At 46.5% G+C, this 12,498-nt stretch overlaps 28 non-coding genes across 28 annotated transcripts; 13 read left to right on the forward strand and 15 right to left on the reverse strand.

Annotated features, from left to right (window-relative positions):
• Window positions 1–260: 260 nt before the first annotated feature.
• On the reverse strand, window positions 261–333 carry trnav-uac (transfer RNA valine (anticodon UAC)). The gene has a single exon. It is a non-coding gene; the product is annotated as a tRNA-Val (tRNA).
• Window positions 334–794: 461 nt separating this feature from the next.
• Window positions 795–867, reverse strand: trnav-uac (transfer RNA valine (anticodon UAC)). The gene has a single exon. It is a non-coding gene; the product is annotated as a tRNA-Val (tRNA).
• Window positions 868–1,328: 461 nt separating this feature from the next.
• Window positions 1,329–1,401, reverse strand: trnav-uac (transfer RNA valine (anticodon UAC)). Its single transcript has one exon. It is a non-coding gene; the product is annotated as a tRNA-Val (tRNA).
• Window positions 1,402–1,686: 285 nt separating this feature from the next.
• On the forward strand, window positions 1,687–1,758 carry trnad-guc (transfer RNA aspartic acid (anticodon GUC)). The gene has a single exon. It is a non-coding gene; the product is annotated as a tRNA-Asp (tRNA).
• A 104-nt stretch (window positions 1,759–1,862) lies between these two features.
• Window positions 1,863–1,935, reverse strand: trnav-uac (transfer RNA valine (anticodon UAC)). The gene has a single exon. It is a non-coding gene; the product is annotated as a tRNA-Val (tRNA).
• A 285-nt stretch (window positions 1,936–2,220) lies between these two features.
• trnad-guc (transfer RNA aspartic acid (anticodon GUC)) lies at window positions 2,221–2,292 on the forward strand. Its single transcript has one exon. It is a non-coding gene; the product is annotated as a tRNA-Asp (tRNA).
• A 104-nt stretch (window positions 2,293–2,396) lies between these two features.
• Window positions 2,397–2,469, reverse strand: trnav-uac (transfer RNA valine (anticodon UAC)). The gene has a single exon. It is a non-coding gene; the product is annotated as a tRNA-Val (tRNA).
• Window positions 2,470–2,930: 461 nt separating this feature from the next.
• On the reverse strand, window positions 2,931–3,003 carry trnav-uac (transfer RNA valine (anticodon UAC)). Its single transcript has one exon. It is a non-coding gene; the product is annotated as a tRNA-Val (tRNA).
• Window positions 3,004–3,288: 285 nt separating this feature from the next.
• On the forward strand, window positions 3,289–3,360 carry trnad-guc (transfer RNA aspartic acid (anticodon GUC)). The gene has a single exon. It is a non-coding gene; the product is annotated as a tRNA-Asp (tRNA).
• Window positions 3,361–3,464: 104 nt separating this feature from the next.
• On the reverse strand, window positions 3,465–3,537 carry trnav-uac (transfer RNA valine (anticodon UAC)). The gene has a single exon. It is a non-coding gene; the product is annotated as a tRNA-Val (tRNA).
• Window positions 3,538–3,822: 285 nt separating this feature from the next.
• On the forward strand, window positions 3,823–3,894 carry trnad-guc (transfer RNA aspartic acid (anticodon GUC)). Its single transcript has one exon. It is a non-coding gene; the product is annotated as a tRNA-Asp (tRNA).
• A 104-nt stretch (window positions 3,895–3,998) lies between these two features.
• On the reverse strand, window positions 3,999–4,071 carry trnav-uac (transfer RNA valine (anticodon UAC)). The gene has a single exon. It is a non-coding gene; the product is annotated as a tRNA-Val (tRNA).
• A 393-nt stretch (window positions 4,072–4,464) lies between these two features.
• trnad-guc (transfer RNA aspartic acid (anticodon GUC)) lies at window positions 4,465–4,536 on the forward strand. Its single transcript has one exon. It is a non-coding gene; the product is annotated as a tRNA-Asp (tRNA).
• Window positions 4,537–4,998: 462 nt separating this feature from the next.
• Window positions 4,999–5,070, forward strand: trnad-guc (transfer RNA aspartic acid (anticodon GUC)). The gene has a single exon. It is a non-coding gene; the product is annotated as a tRNA-Asp (tRNA).
• Window positions 5,071–5,846: 776 nt separating this feature from the next.
• On the forward strand, window positions 5,847–5,918 carry trnad-guc (transfer RNA aspartic acid (anticodon GUC)). The gene has a single exon. It is a non-coding gene; the product is annotated as a tRNA-Asp (tRNA).
• Window positions 5,919–7,497: 1,579 nt separating this feature from the next.
• Window positions 7,498–7,570, reverse strand: trnav-uac (transfer RNA valine (anticodon UAC)). The gene has a single exon. It is a non-coding gene; the product is annotated as a tRNA-Val (tRNA).
• A 461-nt stretch (window positions 7,571–8,031) lies between these two features.
• trnav-uac (transfer RNA valine (anticodon UAC)) lies at window positions 8,032–8,104 on the reverse strand. The gene has a single exon. It is a non-coding gene; the product is annotated as a tRNA-Val (tRNA).
• Window positions 8,105–8,389: 285 nt separating this feature from the next.
• trnad-guc (transfer RNA aspartic acid (anticodon GUC)) lies at window positions 8,390–8,461 on the forward strand. Its single transcript has one exon. It is a non-coding gene; the product is annotated as a tRNA-Asp (tRNA).
• A 104-nt stretch (window positions 8,462–8,565) lies between these two features.
• Window positions 8,566–8,638, reverse strand: trnav-uac (transfer RNA valine (anticodon UAC)). The gene has a single exon. It is a non-coding gene; the product is annotated as a tRNA-Val (tRNA).
• A 285-nt stretch (window positions 8,639–8,923) lies between these two features.
• trnad-guc (transfer RNA aspartic acid (anticodon GUC)) lies at window positions 8,924–8,995 on the forward strand. Its single transcript has one exon. It is a non-coding gene; the product is annotated as a tRNA-Asp (tRNA).
• A 730-nt stretch (window positions 8,996–9,725) lies between these two features.
• On the reverse strand, window positions 9,726–9,798 carry trnav-uac (transfer RNA valine (anticodon UAC)). The gene has a single exon. It is a non-coding gene; the product is annotated as a tRNA-Val (tRNA).
• A 461-nt stretch (window positions 9,799–10,259) lies between these two features.
• Window positions 10,260–10,332, reverse strand: trnav-uac (transfer RNA valine (anticodon UAC)). The gene has a single exon. It is a non-coding gene; the product is annotated as a tRNA-Val (tRNA).
• A 285-nt stretch (window positions 10,333–10,617) lies between these two features.
• On the forward strand, window positions 10,618–10,689 carry trnad-guc (transfer RNA aspartic acid (anticodon GUC)). The gene has a single exon. It is a non-coding gene; the product is annotated as a tRNA-Asp (tRNA).
• A 104-nt stretch (window positions 10,690–10,793) lies between these two features.
• Window positions 10,794–10,866, reverse strand: trnav-uac (transfer RNA valine (anticodon UAC)). The gene has a single exon. It is a non-coding gene; the product is annotated as a tRNA-Val (tRNA).
• A 285-nt stretch (window positions 10,867–11,151) lies between these two features.
• Window positions 11,152–11,223, forward strand: trnad-guc (transfer RNA aspartic acid (anticodon GUC)). The gene has a single exon. It is a non-coding gene; the product is annotated as a tRNA-Asp (tRNA).
• Window positions 11,224–11,327: 104 nt separating this feature from the next.
• Window positions 11,328–11,400, reverse strand: trnav-uac (transfer RNA valine (anticodon UAC)). Its single transcript has one exon. It is a non-coding gene; the product is annotated as a tRNA-Val (tRNA).
• A 393-nt stretch (window positions 11,401–11,793) lies between these two features.
• Window positions 11,794–11,865, forward strand: trnad-guc (transfer RNA aspartic acid (anticodon GUC)). Its single transcript has one exon. It is a non-coding gene; the product is annotated as a tRNA-Asp (tRNA).
• A 462-nt stretch (window positions 11,866–12,327) lies between these two features.
• trnad-guc (transfer RNA aspartic acid (anticodon GUC)) lies at window positions 12,328–12,399 on the forward strand. The gene has a single exon. It is a non-coding gene; the product is annotated as a tRNA-Asp (tRNA).
• Window positions 12,400–12,498: the final 99 nt, after the last annotated feature.

The following is a 12,498-nucleotide window of genomic DNA, read 5'->3' on the forward strand; positions in this document are numbered from 1 at the left end:
AATTTTCGCCGGAAGGGAAAGTGTTCAAGTGCGTACCTTCTCTTCACAACGGCCAGAAATCTGGCATAAGGATTTCAGAGTGATTCCTCGTTAGTATAGTGGACAGTATCTCTGCCTGTCACGCAGAAGACCAGGTTTCGATTCCCTGACGGGGAGAGTCTTCGTCAAACAGTAAGCGTATAGTCAGACTGGAAGCGTAGTCTTTTTTAATTGACCAAGTGAATAATTTTCTTTTGCAGACAGGGCGGGAAAAAGGTCAATGTTTCCGCCCAGTTTCGAACTGGGGACCTTTCGCGTGTAAGGCGAACGTGATAACCACTACACTACGGAAACCACAGCTTGGTTTCTTTTGAACATATGCCTGCTCTTTGCGGAAGATCTTGATCTGATGGCTTCATCATGACTTGACCTTCATCACTATGCTACAGTTTGACGTCAGTTCTAAAGCGGTCGGGATGAGAATCAATTCCTACATGTACGAGGCTGTGGTTTTCCGCTAGGAAGTTGAGGACTGATCAAACCCAGCCAGGACTGAATTTTCGCCGGAAGGGAAAGTGTTCAAGTGCGTACCTTCTCTTCACAACGGCCAGAAATCTGGCATTAGGATTTCAGAGTGATTCCTCGTTAGTATAGTGGACAGTATCTCTGCCTGTCACGCAGAAGACCAGGTTTCGATTCCCTGACGGGGAGAGTCTTCGTCAAACAGTAAGCGTATGCTCAGACTGGAAGCGTAGTCTTTTTTAATTGACCAAGTGAATAATTTTCTTTTGCAGAGAAGGCGGGATAAAGGTCAATGTTTCCACCCAGTTTCGAACTGGGGACCTTTCGCGTGTAAGGCGAACGTGATAACCACTACACTACGGAAACCACAGCTAGGTTTCTTTTGAACATATGCCTGCTCTTTGCGGAAGATCTTGATCTGATGGCTTCATCATGACTTGACCTTCATCACTATGCTACAGTTTGACGTCAGTTCTAAAGCGGTCGGGATGAGAATCAATTCCTACATGTACGAGGCTGTGGTTTTCCGCTAGGAAGTTGAGGACTGATCAAACCCAGCCAGGACTGAATTTTCGCCGGAAGGGAAAGTGTTCAAGTGCGTACCTTCTCTTCACCACGGCCAGAAATCTGGCATAAGGATTTCAGAGTGATTCCTCGTTAGTATAGTGGACAGTATCTCTGCCTGTCATGCAGAAGACCAGGTTTCGATTCCCTGACGGGGAGAGTCTTCGTCAAACAGTAAGCGTATGCTCAGACTGGAAGCGTAGTCTTTTTTAATTGACCAAGTGAATAATTTTCTTTTGCAGAGAAGGCGGGATAAAGGTCAATGTTTCCGCCCAGTTTCGAACTGGGGACCTTTCGCGTGTAAGGCGAACGTGATAACCACTACACTACAAAAACCACGGCTAGGTTTCTCTTGAACATATCCCTGCTCTTTGCGGAAGATCTTGATCTGATGGCTTCATCATGACTTGACCTTCATCACTATGCTACAGTTTGACGTCAGTTCTAAAGCGGTCGGGATGAGAATCAATTCCTACATGTACGAGGCTGTGGTTTTCCGCTAGGAAGTTGAGGACTGATCAAACCCAGCCAGGACTGAATTTTCGCCGGAAGGGAAAGTGTTCAAGTGCGTACCTTCTCTTCACAACGGCCAGAAATCTGGCATTAGGATTTCAGAGTGATTCCTCGTTAGTATAGTGGACAGTATCTCTGCCTGTCACGCAGAAGACCAGGGTTCGATTCCCTGACGGGGAGAGTCTTCGTCAAACAGTAAGCGTATGCTCAGACTGGAAGTGTAGTCTTTTTTAATTGACCAAGTGAATATATTTCTTTTGCAGACAGGGCGGGAAAAAGGTCAATGTTTCCGCCCAGTTTCGAACTGGGGACCTTTCGCGTGTAAGGCGAACGTGATAACCACTACACTACGGAAACCACAGCTAGGTTTCTTTTGAACATATGCCTGCTCTTTGCGGAAGATCTTGATCTGATGGCTTCATCATGACTTGACCTTCATCACTATGCTACAGTTTGACGTCAGTTCTAAAGCGGTCGGGATGAGAATCAATTCCTACATGTACGAGGCTGTGGCTTTCCGCTAGGAAGTTGAGGACTGATCAAACCCAGCCAGGACTGAATTTTCGCCGGAAGGGAAAGTGTTCAAGTGCGTACCTTCTCTTCACCACGGCCAGAAATCTGTCATAAGGATTTCAGAGTGATTCCTCGTTAGTATAGTGGACAGTATCTCTGCCTGTCACGCAGAAGACCAGGGTTCGATTCCCTGACGGGGAGAGTCTTCGTCAAACAGTAAGCGTATAGTCAGACTGGAAGTGTAGTCTTTTTTAATTGACCAAGTGAATAATTTTCTTTTGCAGAAAGGGCGGGAAAAAGGTCAATGTTTCCGCCCAGTTTCGAACTGGGGACCTTTCGCGTGTAAGGCGAACGTGATAACCACTACACTACGGAAACCACAGCTAGGTTTCTTTTGAACATATGCCTGCTCTTTGCGGAAGATCTTGATCTGATGGCTTCATCATGACTTGACCTTCATCACTATGCTACAGTTTGACGTCAGTTCTAAAGCGGTCGGGATGAGAATCAATTCCTACATGTACGAGGCTGTGGCTTTCCGCTAGGAAGTTGAGGACTGATCAAACCCAGCCAGGACTGAATTTTCGCCGGAAGGGAAAGTGTTCAAGTGCGTACCTTCTCTTCACCACGGCCAGAAATCTGTCATAAGGATTTCAGAGTGATTCCTCGTTAGTATAGTGGACAGTAACTCTGCCTGTCATGCAGAAGACCAGGTTTCGATTCCCTGACGGGGAGAGTCTTCGTCAAACAGTAAGCGTATGCTCAGACTGGAAGCGTAGTCTTTTTTAATTGACCAAGTGAATAATTTTCTTTTGCAGAGAAGGCGGGATAAAGGTCAATGTTTCCGCCCAGTTTCGAACTGGGGACCTTTCGCGTGTAAGGCGAACGTGATAACCACTACACTACGGAAACCACGGCTAGGTTTCTCTTGAACATATCCCTGCTCTTTGCGGAAGATCTTGATCTGATGGCTTAATCATGACTTGACCTTCATCACTATGCTACAGTTTAACGTCAGTTCTAAAGCGGTCGGGATGAGAATCAATTCCTACATGTACGAGGCTGTGGTTTTCCGCTAGGAAGTTGAGGACTGATCAAACCCAGCCAGGACTGAATTTTAGCCGGAAGGGAAAGTGTTCAAGTGCGTACCTTCTCTTCACAACGGCCAGAAATCTGGCATTAGGATTTCAGAGTGATTCCTCGTTAGTATAGTGGACAGTATCTCTGCCTGTCACGCAGAAGACCAGGGTTCGATTCCCTGACGGGGAGAGTCTTCGTCAAACAGTAAGCGTATGCTCAGACTGGAAGCGTAGTCTTTTTTAATTGACCAAGTGAATAATTTTCTTTTGCAGACAGGGCGGGAAAAAGGTCAATGTTTCCGCCCAGTTTCGAACTGGGGACCTTTCGCGTGTAAGGCGAACGTGATAACCACTACACTACGGAAACCACAGCTAGGTTTCTTTTGAACATATGCCTGCTCTTTGCGGAAGATCTTGATCTGATGGCTTCATCATGACTTGACCTTCATCACTATGCTACAGTTTGACGTCAGTTCTAAAGCGGTGGGGATGAGAATCAATTCCTACATGTACGAGGCTGTGGTTTTCCGCTAGGAAGTTGAGGACTGATCAAACCCAGCCAGGACTGAATTTTCGCCGGAAGGGAAAGTGTTCAAGTGCATACCTTCTCTTCACAACGGCCAGAAATCTGGCATAAGAATTTCAGAGTGATTCCTCGTTAGTATAGTGGACAGTATCTCTGCCTGTCACGCAGAAGACCAGGGTTCGATTCCCTGACGGGGAGAGTCTTCGTCAAACAGTAAGCGTATAGTCCGACTGGAAGCGTAGTCTTTTTTAATTGACCAAGTGAATAATTTTCTTTTGCAGACAGGGCGGGAAAAAGGTCAATGTTTCCGCCCAGTTTCGAACTGGGGACCTTTCGCGTGTAAGGCGAACGTGATAACCACTACACTACGGAAACCACAGCTAGGTTTCTTTTGAACATATGCCTGCTCTTTGCGGAAGATCTTGATCTGATGGCTGATCTGATGAGAACATAGTGGACAGTATCTCTGCCTGTCACGCAGAAGACCAGGGTTCGATTCCCTGACGGGGAGAGTCTTCGTCAAACAGTAAGCGTATGCTCAGACTGGAAGCTTGGTCTTTTTTAATTGACCAAGTGAATCATTTTCTTTTGCAGACAGGGCGGGAAAAAGGTCAATGTTTCCGCCCAGTTTTGAACTGGGGACCTTTCGCGTGTTAGGCGAACGTGATAACCACTACACTACGGAATTTTCGCCGGAAGGGAAAGTGTTCAAGTGCGTACCTTCTCTTCACAACGGCCAGAAATCTGGCATAAGGATTTCAGAGTGATTCCTCGTTAGTATAGTGGACAGTATCTCTGCCTGTCACGCAGAAGACCAGGGTTCGATTCCCTGACGGGGAGAGTCTTCGTCAAACAGTAAGCGTATGCTCAGACTGGAAGCGTAGTCTTCTTTAATTGACCAAGTGAATAATTTTCTTTTGCAGACAGGGCGGGAAAAAGGTTAATGTTTCCGCCCAGTTTCGAACTGGGGACCTTTCGCGTGTTAGGCGAACGTGATAACCACTACACTACGGAAACCACAGCTAGGTTTCTTTTGAACATATGCCTGCTCTTTGGGGAAGATCTTGATCTGATGGCTTCATCATGACTTGACCTTCATCACTATGCTACAGTTTGACGTCAGTTCTAAAGCGGTCGGGATGAGAATCAATTCCTACATGTACGAGGCTGTGGTTTTCCGCTAGGAAGTTGAGGACTGATCAAATCCAGCCAGGACTGAATTTTCGCTGGAAGGGAAAGTGTTCAAGTGCGTACCTTCTCTTCACAACGGCCAGAAATCTGGCAAAAGGATTTCAGAGTGATTCCTCGTTAGTATAGTGGACAGTATCTCTGCCTGTCACGCAGAAGACCAGGGTTCGATTCCCTGACGGGGAGAGTCTTCGTCAAACAGTAAGCTTATGCTCAGACTGGAAGCGTAGTCTTTTTTTAATTGACAATGTGAATGATTTTCTGCTGCAGACATGGCGGGAAAAAGGTCAATGTTTCCGCCCAGTTTCGAACTGGGGACCTTTCGCGTGTTAGGCGAACGTGATAACCACTACACTACGGAAACCACAGCTAGGTTTCTTTTGAACATATGCCTGCTCTTTGCGGAAGATCTTGATCTGATGGCTGATCTGAAGAGAATATAGTGGACAGTATCTCTGCCTGTCACGCAGAAGACCAGGGTTCAATTCCCTGACGGGGAGAGTCTTCGTCAAACAGTAAGCGTATGCTCAGACTGGAAGCGTAGTCTTCTTTAATTGACCAAGTGAATAATTTTCTTTTGCAGACAGGGCGGGAAAAAGGTTAATGTTTCCGCCCAGTTTCGAACTGGGGACCTTTCGCGTGTTAGGCGAACGTGATAACCACTACACTACGGAAACCACAGCTAGGTTTCTTTTGAACATATGCCTGCTCTTTGGGGAAGATCTTGATCTGATGGCTTCATCATGACTTGACCTTCATCACTATGCTACAGTTTGACGTCAGTTCTAAAGCGGTCGGGATGAGAATCAATTCCTACATGTACGAGGCTGTGGTTTTCCGCTAGGAAGTTGAGGACTGATCAAATCCAGCCAGGACTGAATTTTCGCTGGAAGGGAAAGTGTTCAAGTGCGTACCTTCTCTTCACAACGGCCAGAAATCTGGCAAAAGGATTTCAGAGTGATTCCTCGTTAGTATAGTGGACAGTATCTCTGCCTGTCACGCAGAAGACCAGGGTTCGATTCCCTGACGGGGAGAGTCTTCGTCAAACAGTAAGCTTATGCTCAGACTGGAAGCGTAGTCTTTTTTTAATTGACAATGTGAATGATTTTCTGCTGCAGACATGGCGGGAAAAAGGTCAATGTTTCCGCCCAGTTTCGAACTGGGGACCTTTCGCGTGTTAGGCGAACGTGATAACCACTACACTACGGAAACCACAGCTAGGTTTCTTTTGAACATATGCCTGCTCTTTGCGGAAGATCTTGATCTGATGGCTGATCTGAAGAGAATATAGTGGACAGTATCTCTGCCTGTCACGCAGAAGACCAGGGTTCGATTCCCTGACGGGGAGAGTCTTCGTCAAACAGTAAGCGTATGCTCAGACTGGAAGCGTAGTCTTCTTTAATTGACCAAGTGAATAATTTTCTTTTGCAGATAGGGCGGGAAAAAGGTTAATGTTTCCGCCCAGTTTCGAACTGGGGACCTTTCGCGTGTTAGGCGAACGTGATAACCACTACACTACGGAAACCACAGCTAGGTTTCTTTTGAACATATGCCTGCTCTTTGCGGAAGATCTTGATCTGATGGCTTCATCATGACTTGACCTTCATCACTATGCTACAGTTTGACGTCAGTTCTAAAGCGGTGGGGATGAGAATCAATTCCTACATGTACGAGGCTGTGGTTTTCCGCTAGGAAGTTGAGGACTGATCAAACCCAGCCAGGACTGAATTTTCGCTGGAAGGGAAAGTGTTCAAGTGCGTACCTTCTCTTCACAACGGCCAGAAATCTGGCATAAGAATTTCAGAGTGATTCCTCGTTAGTATAGTGGACAGTATCTCTGCCTGTCACGCAGAAGACCAGGGTTTGATTCCCTGACGGGGAGAGTCTTCGTCAAACAGTAAGCTTATGCTCAGACTGGAAGCGTAGTCTTTTTTTAATTGACAATGTGAATGATTTTCTGCTGCAGACATGGCGGGAAGAAGGTCAATGTTTCCGCCCAGTTTCGAACTGGGGACCTTTCGCGTGTTAGGCGAACGTGATAACCACTACACTACGGAAACCACAGCTAGGTTTCTTTTGAACATATGCCTGCTCTTTGCGGAAGATCTTGATCTGATGGCTGATCTGATGAGAATATAGTGGACAGTATCTCTGCCTGTCACGCAGAAGACCAGGGTTCGATTCCCTGACGGGGAGAGTCTTCGTCAAACAGTAAGCGTATGCTCAGACTGGAAGCGTAGTCTTTTTTAATTGACCAAGTGAATCATTTTCTTTTGCAGACAGCGCGGGAAAAAGGTCAATGTTTCCGCCCAGTTTCGAACTGGGGACCTTTCGCGTGTTAGGCGAACGTGATAACCACTACACTACGGAAACCACAGCTAGGTTTCTTTTGAACATATGCCTGCTCTTTGCGGAAGATCTTGATCTGATGGCTGATCTGATGAGAATATAGTGGACAGTATCTCTGCCTGTCACGCAGAAGACCAGGGTTCGATTCCCTGACGGGGAGAGTCTTCGTCAAACAGTAAGCGTATGCTCAGACTGGAAGCGTAGTCTTTTTTAATTGACCAAGTGAATCATTTTCTTTTGCAGACAGGGCGGGAAAAAGGTCAATGTTTCCGCCCAGTTTCGAACTGGGGACCTTTCGCGTGTAAGGCGAACGTGATAACCACTACACTACGGAAACCACAGCTAGGTTTCTTTTGAACATATGCCTGCTCTTTGCGGAAGATCTTGATCTGATGGCTTCATCATGACTTGACCTTCATCACTATGCTACAGTTTGACGTCAGTTCTAAAGCGGTCGGGATGAGAATCAATTCCTACATGTACGAGGCTGTGGCTTTCCGCTAGGAAGTTGAGGACTGATCAAACCCAGCCAGGACTGAATTTTCGCCGGAAGGGAAAGTGTTCAATTGCGTACCTTCTCTTCACCACGGCCAGAAATCTGTCATAAGGATTTCAGAGTGATTCCTCGTTAGTATAGTGGACAGTAACTCTGCCTGTCATGCAGAAGACCAGGTTTCGATTCCCTGACGGGGAGAGTCTTCGTCAAACAGTAAGCGTATGCTCAGACTGGAAGCGTAGTCTTTTTTAATTGACCAAGTGAATAATTTTCTTTTGCAGAGAAGGCGGGATAAAGGTCAATGTTTCCGCCCAGTTTCGAACTGGGGACCTTTCGCGTGTAAGGCGAACGTGATAACCACTACACTACGGAAACCACGGCTAGGTTTCTCTTGAACATATCCCTGCTCTTTGCGGAAGATCTTGATCTGATGGCTTAATCATGACTTGACCTTCATCACTATGCTACAGTTTAACGTCAGTTCTAAAGCGGTCGGGATGAGAATCAATTCCTACATGTACGAGGCTGTGGTTTTCCGCTAGGAAGTTGAGGACTGATCAAACCCAGCCAGGACTGAATTTTAGCCGGAAGGGAAAGTGTTCAAGTGCGTACCTTCTCTTCACAACGGCCAGAAATCTGGCATTAGGATTTCAGAGTGATTCCTCGTTAGTATAGTGGACAGTATCTCTGCCTGTCACGCAGAAGACCAGGGTTCGATTCCCTGACGGGGAGAGTCTTCGTCAAACAGTAAGCGTATGCTCAGACTGGAAGCGTAGTCTTTTTTAATTGACCAAGTGAATAATTTTCTTTTGCAGACAGGGCGGGAAAAAGGTCAATGTTTCCGCCCAGTTTCGAACTGGGGACCTTTCGCGTGTAAGGCGAACGTGATAACCACTACACTACGGAAACCACAGCTAGGTTTCTTTTGAACATATGCCTGCTCTTTGCGGAAGATCTTGATCTGATGGCTTCATCATGACTTGACCTTCATCACTATGCTACAGTTTGACGTCAGTTCTAAAGCGGTGGGGATGAGAATCAATTCCTACATGTACGAGGCTGTGGTTTTCCGCTAGGAAGTTGAGGACTGATCAAACCCAGCCAGGACTGAATTTTCGCCGGAAGGGAAAGTGTTCAAGTGCATACCTTCTCTTCACAACGGCCAGAAATCTGGCATAAGAATTTCAGAGTGATTCCTCGTTAGTATAGTGGACAGTATCTCTGCCTGTCACGCAGAAGACCAGGGTTCGATTCCCTGACGGGGAGAGTCTTCGTCAAACAGTAAGCGTATAGTCCGACTGGAAGCGTAGTCTTTTTTAATTGACCAAGTGAATAATTTTCTTTTGCAGACATGGCGGGAAGAAGGTCAATGTTTCCGCCCAGTTTCGAACTGGGGACCTTTCGCGTGTTAGGCGAACGTGATAACCACTACACTACGGAAACCACAGCTAGGTTTCTTTTGAACATATGCCTGCTCTTTGCGGAAGATCTTGATCTGATGGCTGATCTGATGAGAATATAGTGGACAGTATCTCTGCCTGTCACGCAGAAGACCAGGGTTCGATTCCCTGACGGGGAGAGTCTTCGTCAAACAGTAAGCGTATGCTCAGACTGGAAGCGTAGTCTTTTTTAATTGACCAAGTGAATCATTTTCTTTTGCAGACAGCGCGGGAAAAAGGTCAATGTTTCCGCCCAGTTTCGAACTGGGGACCTTTCGCGTGTTAGGCGAACGTGATAACCACTACACTACGGAAACCACAGCTAGGTTTCTTTTGAACATATGCCTGCTCTTTGCGGAAGATCTTGATCTGATGGCTGATCTGATGAGAATATAGTGGACAGTATCTCTGCCTGTCACGCAGAAGACCAGGGTTCGATTCCCTGACGGGGAGAGTCTTCGTCAAACAGTAAGCGTATGCTCAGACTGGAAGCGTAGTCTTTTTTAATTGACCAAGTGAATCATTTTCTTTTGCAGACAGGGCGGGAAAAAGGTCAATGTTTCCGCCCAGTTTCGAACTGGGGACCTTTCGCGTGTAAGGCGAACGTGATAACCACTACACTACGGAAACCACAGCTAGGTTTCTTTTGAACATATGCCTGCTCTTTGCGGAAGATCTTGATCTGATGGCTTCATCATGACTTGACCTTCATCACTATGCTACAGTTTGACGTCAGTTCTAAAGCGGTCGGGATGAGAATCAATTCCTACATGTACGAGGCTGTGGCTTTCCGCTAGGAAGTTGAGGACTGATCAAACCCAGCCAGGACTGAATTTTCGCCGGAAGGGAAAGTGTTCAAGTGCGTACCTTCTCTTCACCACGGCCAGAAATCTGTCATAAGGATTTCAGAGTGATTCCTCGTTAGTATAGTGGACAGTAACTCTGCCTGTCATGCAGAAGACCAGGTTTCGATTCCCTGACGGGGAGAGTCTTCGTCAAACAGTAAGCGTATGCTCAGACTGGAAGCGTAGTCTTTTTTAATTGACCAAGTGAATAATTTTCTTTTGCAGAGAAGGCGGGATAAAGGTCAATGTTTCCGCCCAGTTTCGAACTGGGGACCTTTCGCGTGTAAGGCGAACGTGATAACCACTACACTACGGAAACCACGGCTAGGTTTCTCTTGAACATATCCCTGCTCTTTGCGGAAGATCTTGATCTGATGGCTTAATCATGACTTGACCTTCATCACTATGCTACAGTTTAACGTCAGTTCTAAAGCGGTCGGGATGAGAATCAATTCCTACATGTACGAGGCTGTGGTTTTCCGCTAGGAAGTTGAGGACTGATCAAACCCAGCCAGGACTGAATTTTAGCCGGAAGGGAAAGTGTTCAAGTGCGTACCTTCTCTTCACAACGGCCAGAAATCTGGCATTAGGATTTCAGAGTGATTCCTCGTTAGTATAGTGGACAGTATCTCTGCCTGTCACGCAGAAGACCAGGGTTCGATTCCCTGACGGGGAGAGTCTTCGTCAAACAGTAAGCGTATGCTCAGACTGGAAGCGTAGTCTTTTTTAATTGACCAAGTGAATAATTTTCTTTTGCAGACAGGGCGGGAAAAAGGTCAATGTTTCCGCCCAGTTTCGAACTGGGGACCTTTCGCGTGTAAGGCGAACGTGATAACCACTACACTACGGAAACCACAGCTAGGTTTCTTTTGAACATATGCCTGCTCTTTGCGGAAGATCTTGATCTGATGGCTTCATCATGACTTGACCTTCATCACTATGCTACAGTTTGACGTCAGTTCTAAAGCGGTGGGGATGAGAATCAATTCCTACATGTACGAGGCTGTGGTTTTCCGCTAGGAAGTTGAGGACTGATCAAACCCAGCCAGGACTGAATTTTCGCCGGAAGGGAAAGTGTTCAAGTGCATACCTTCTCTTCACAACGGCCAGAAATCTGGCATAAGAATTTCAGAGTGATTCCTCGTTAGTATAGTGGACAGTATCTCTGCCTGTCACGCAGAAGACCAGGGTTCGATTCCCTGACGGGGAGAGTCTTCGTCAAACAGTAAGCGTATAGTCCGACTGGAAGCGTAGTCTTTTTTAATTGACCAAGTGAATAATTTTCTTTTGCAGACAGGGCGGGAAAAAGGTCAATGTTTCCGCCCAGTTTCGAACTGGGGACCTTTCGCGTGTAAGGCGAACGTGATAACCACTACACTACGGAAACCACAGCTAGGTTTCTTTTGAACATATGCCTGCTCTTTGCGGAAGATCTTGATCTGATGGCTGATCTGATGAGAACATAGTGGACAGTATCTCTGCCTGTCACGCAGAAGACCAGGGTTCGATTCCCTGACGGGGAGAGTCTTCGTCAAACAGTAAGCGTATGCTCAGACTGGAAGCTTGGTCTTTTTTAATTGACCAAGTGAATCATTTTCTTTTGCAGACAGGGCGGGAAAAAGGTCAATGTTTCCGCCCAGTTTTGAACTGGGGACCTTTCGCGTGTTAGGCGAACGTGATAACCACTACACTACGGAATTTTCGCCGGAAGGGAAAGTGTTCAAGTGCGTACCTTCTCTTCACAACGGCCAGAAATCTGGCATAAGGATTTCAGAGTGATTCCTCGTTAGTATAGTGGACAGTATCTCTGCCTGTCACGCAGAAGACCAGGGTTCGATTCCCTGACGGGGAGAGTCTTCGTCAAACAGTAAGCGTATGCTCAGACTGGAAGCGTAGTCTTCTTTAATTGACCAAGTGAATAATTTTCTTTTGCAGACAGGGCGGGAAAAAGGTTAATGTTTCCGCCCAGTTTCGAACTGGGGACCTTTCGCGTGTTAGGCGAACGTGATAACCACTACACTACGGAAACCACAGCTAGGTTTCTTTTGAACATATGCCTGCTCTTTGGGGAAGATCTTGATCTGATGGCTTCATCATGACTTGACCTTCATCACTATGCTACAGTTTGACGTCAGTTCTAAAGCGGTCGGGATGAGAATCAATTCCTACATGTACGAGGCTGTGGTTTTCCGCTAGGAAGTTGAGGACTGATCAAATCCAGCCAGGACTGAATTTTCGCTGGAAGGGAAAGTGTTCAAGTGCGTACCTTCTCTTCACAACGGCCAGAAATCTGGCAAAAGGATTTCAGAGTGATTCCTCGTTAGTATAGTGGACAGTATCTCTGCCTGTCACGCAGAAGACCAGGGTTCGATTCCCTGACGGGGAGAGTCTTCGTCAAACAGTAAGCTTATGCTCAGACTGGAAGCGTAGTCTTTTTTTAATTGACAATGTGAATGATTTTCTGCTGCAGACATGGCGGGAAAAA

The sequence above is a fragment of the Pungitius pungitius genome, unplaced genomic scaffold (genome assembly GCF_949316345.1).
Source record: "Pungitius pungitius unplaced genomic scaffold, fPunPun2.1 scaffold_44, whole genome shotgun sequence".
Lineage (NCBI taxonomy): Eukaryota > Metazoa > Chordata > Actinopteri > Perciformes > Gasterosteidae > Pungitius > Pungitius pungitius.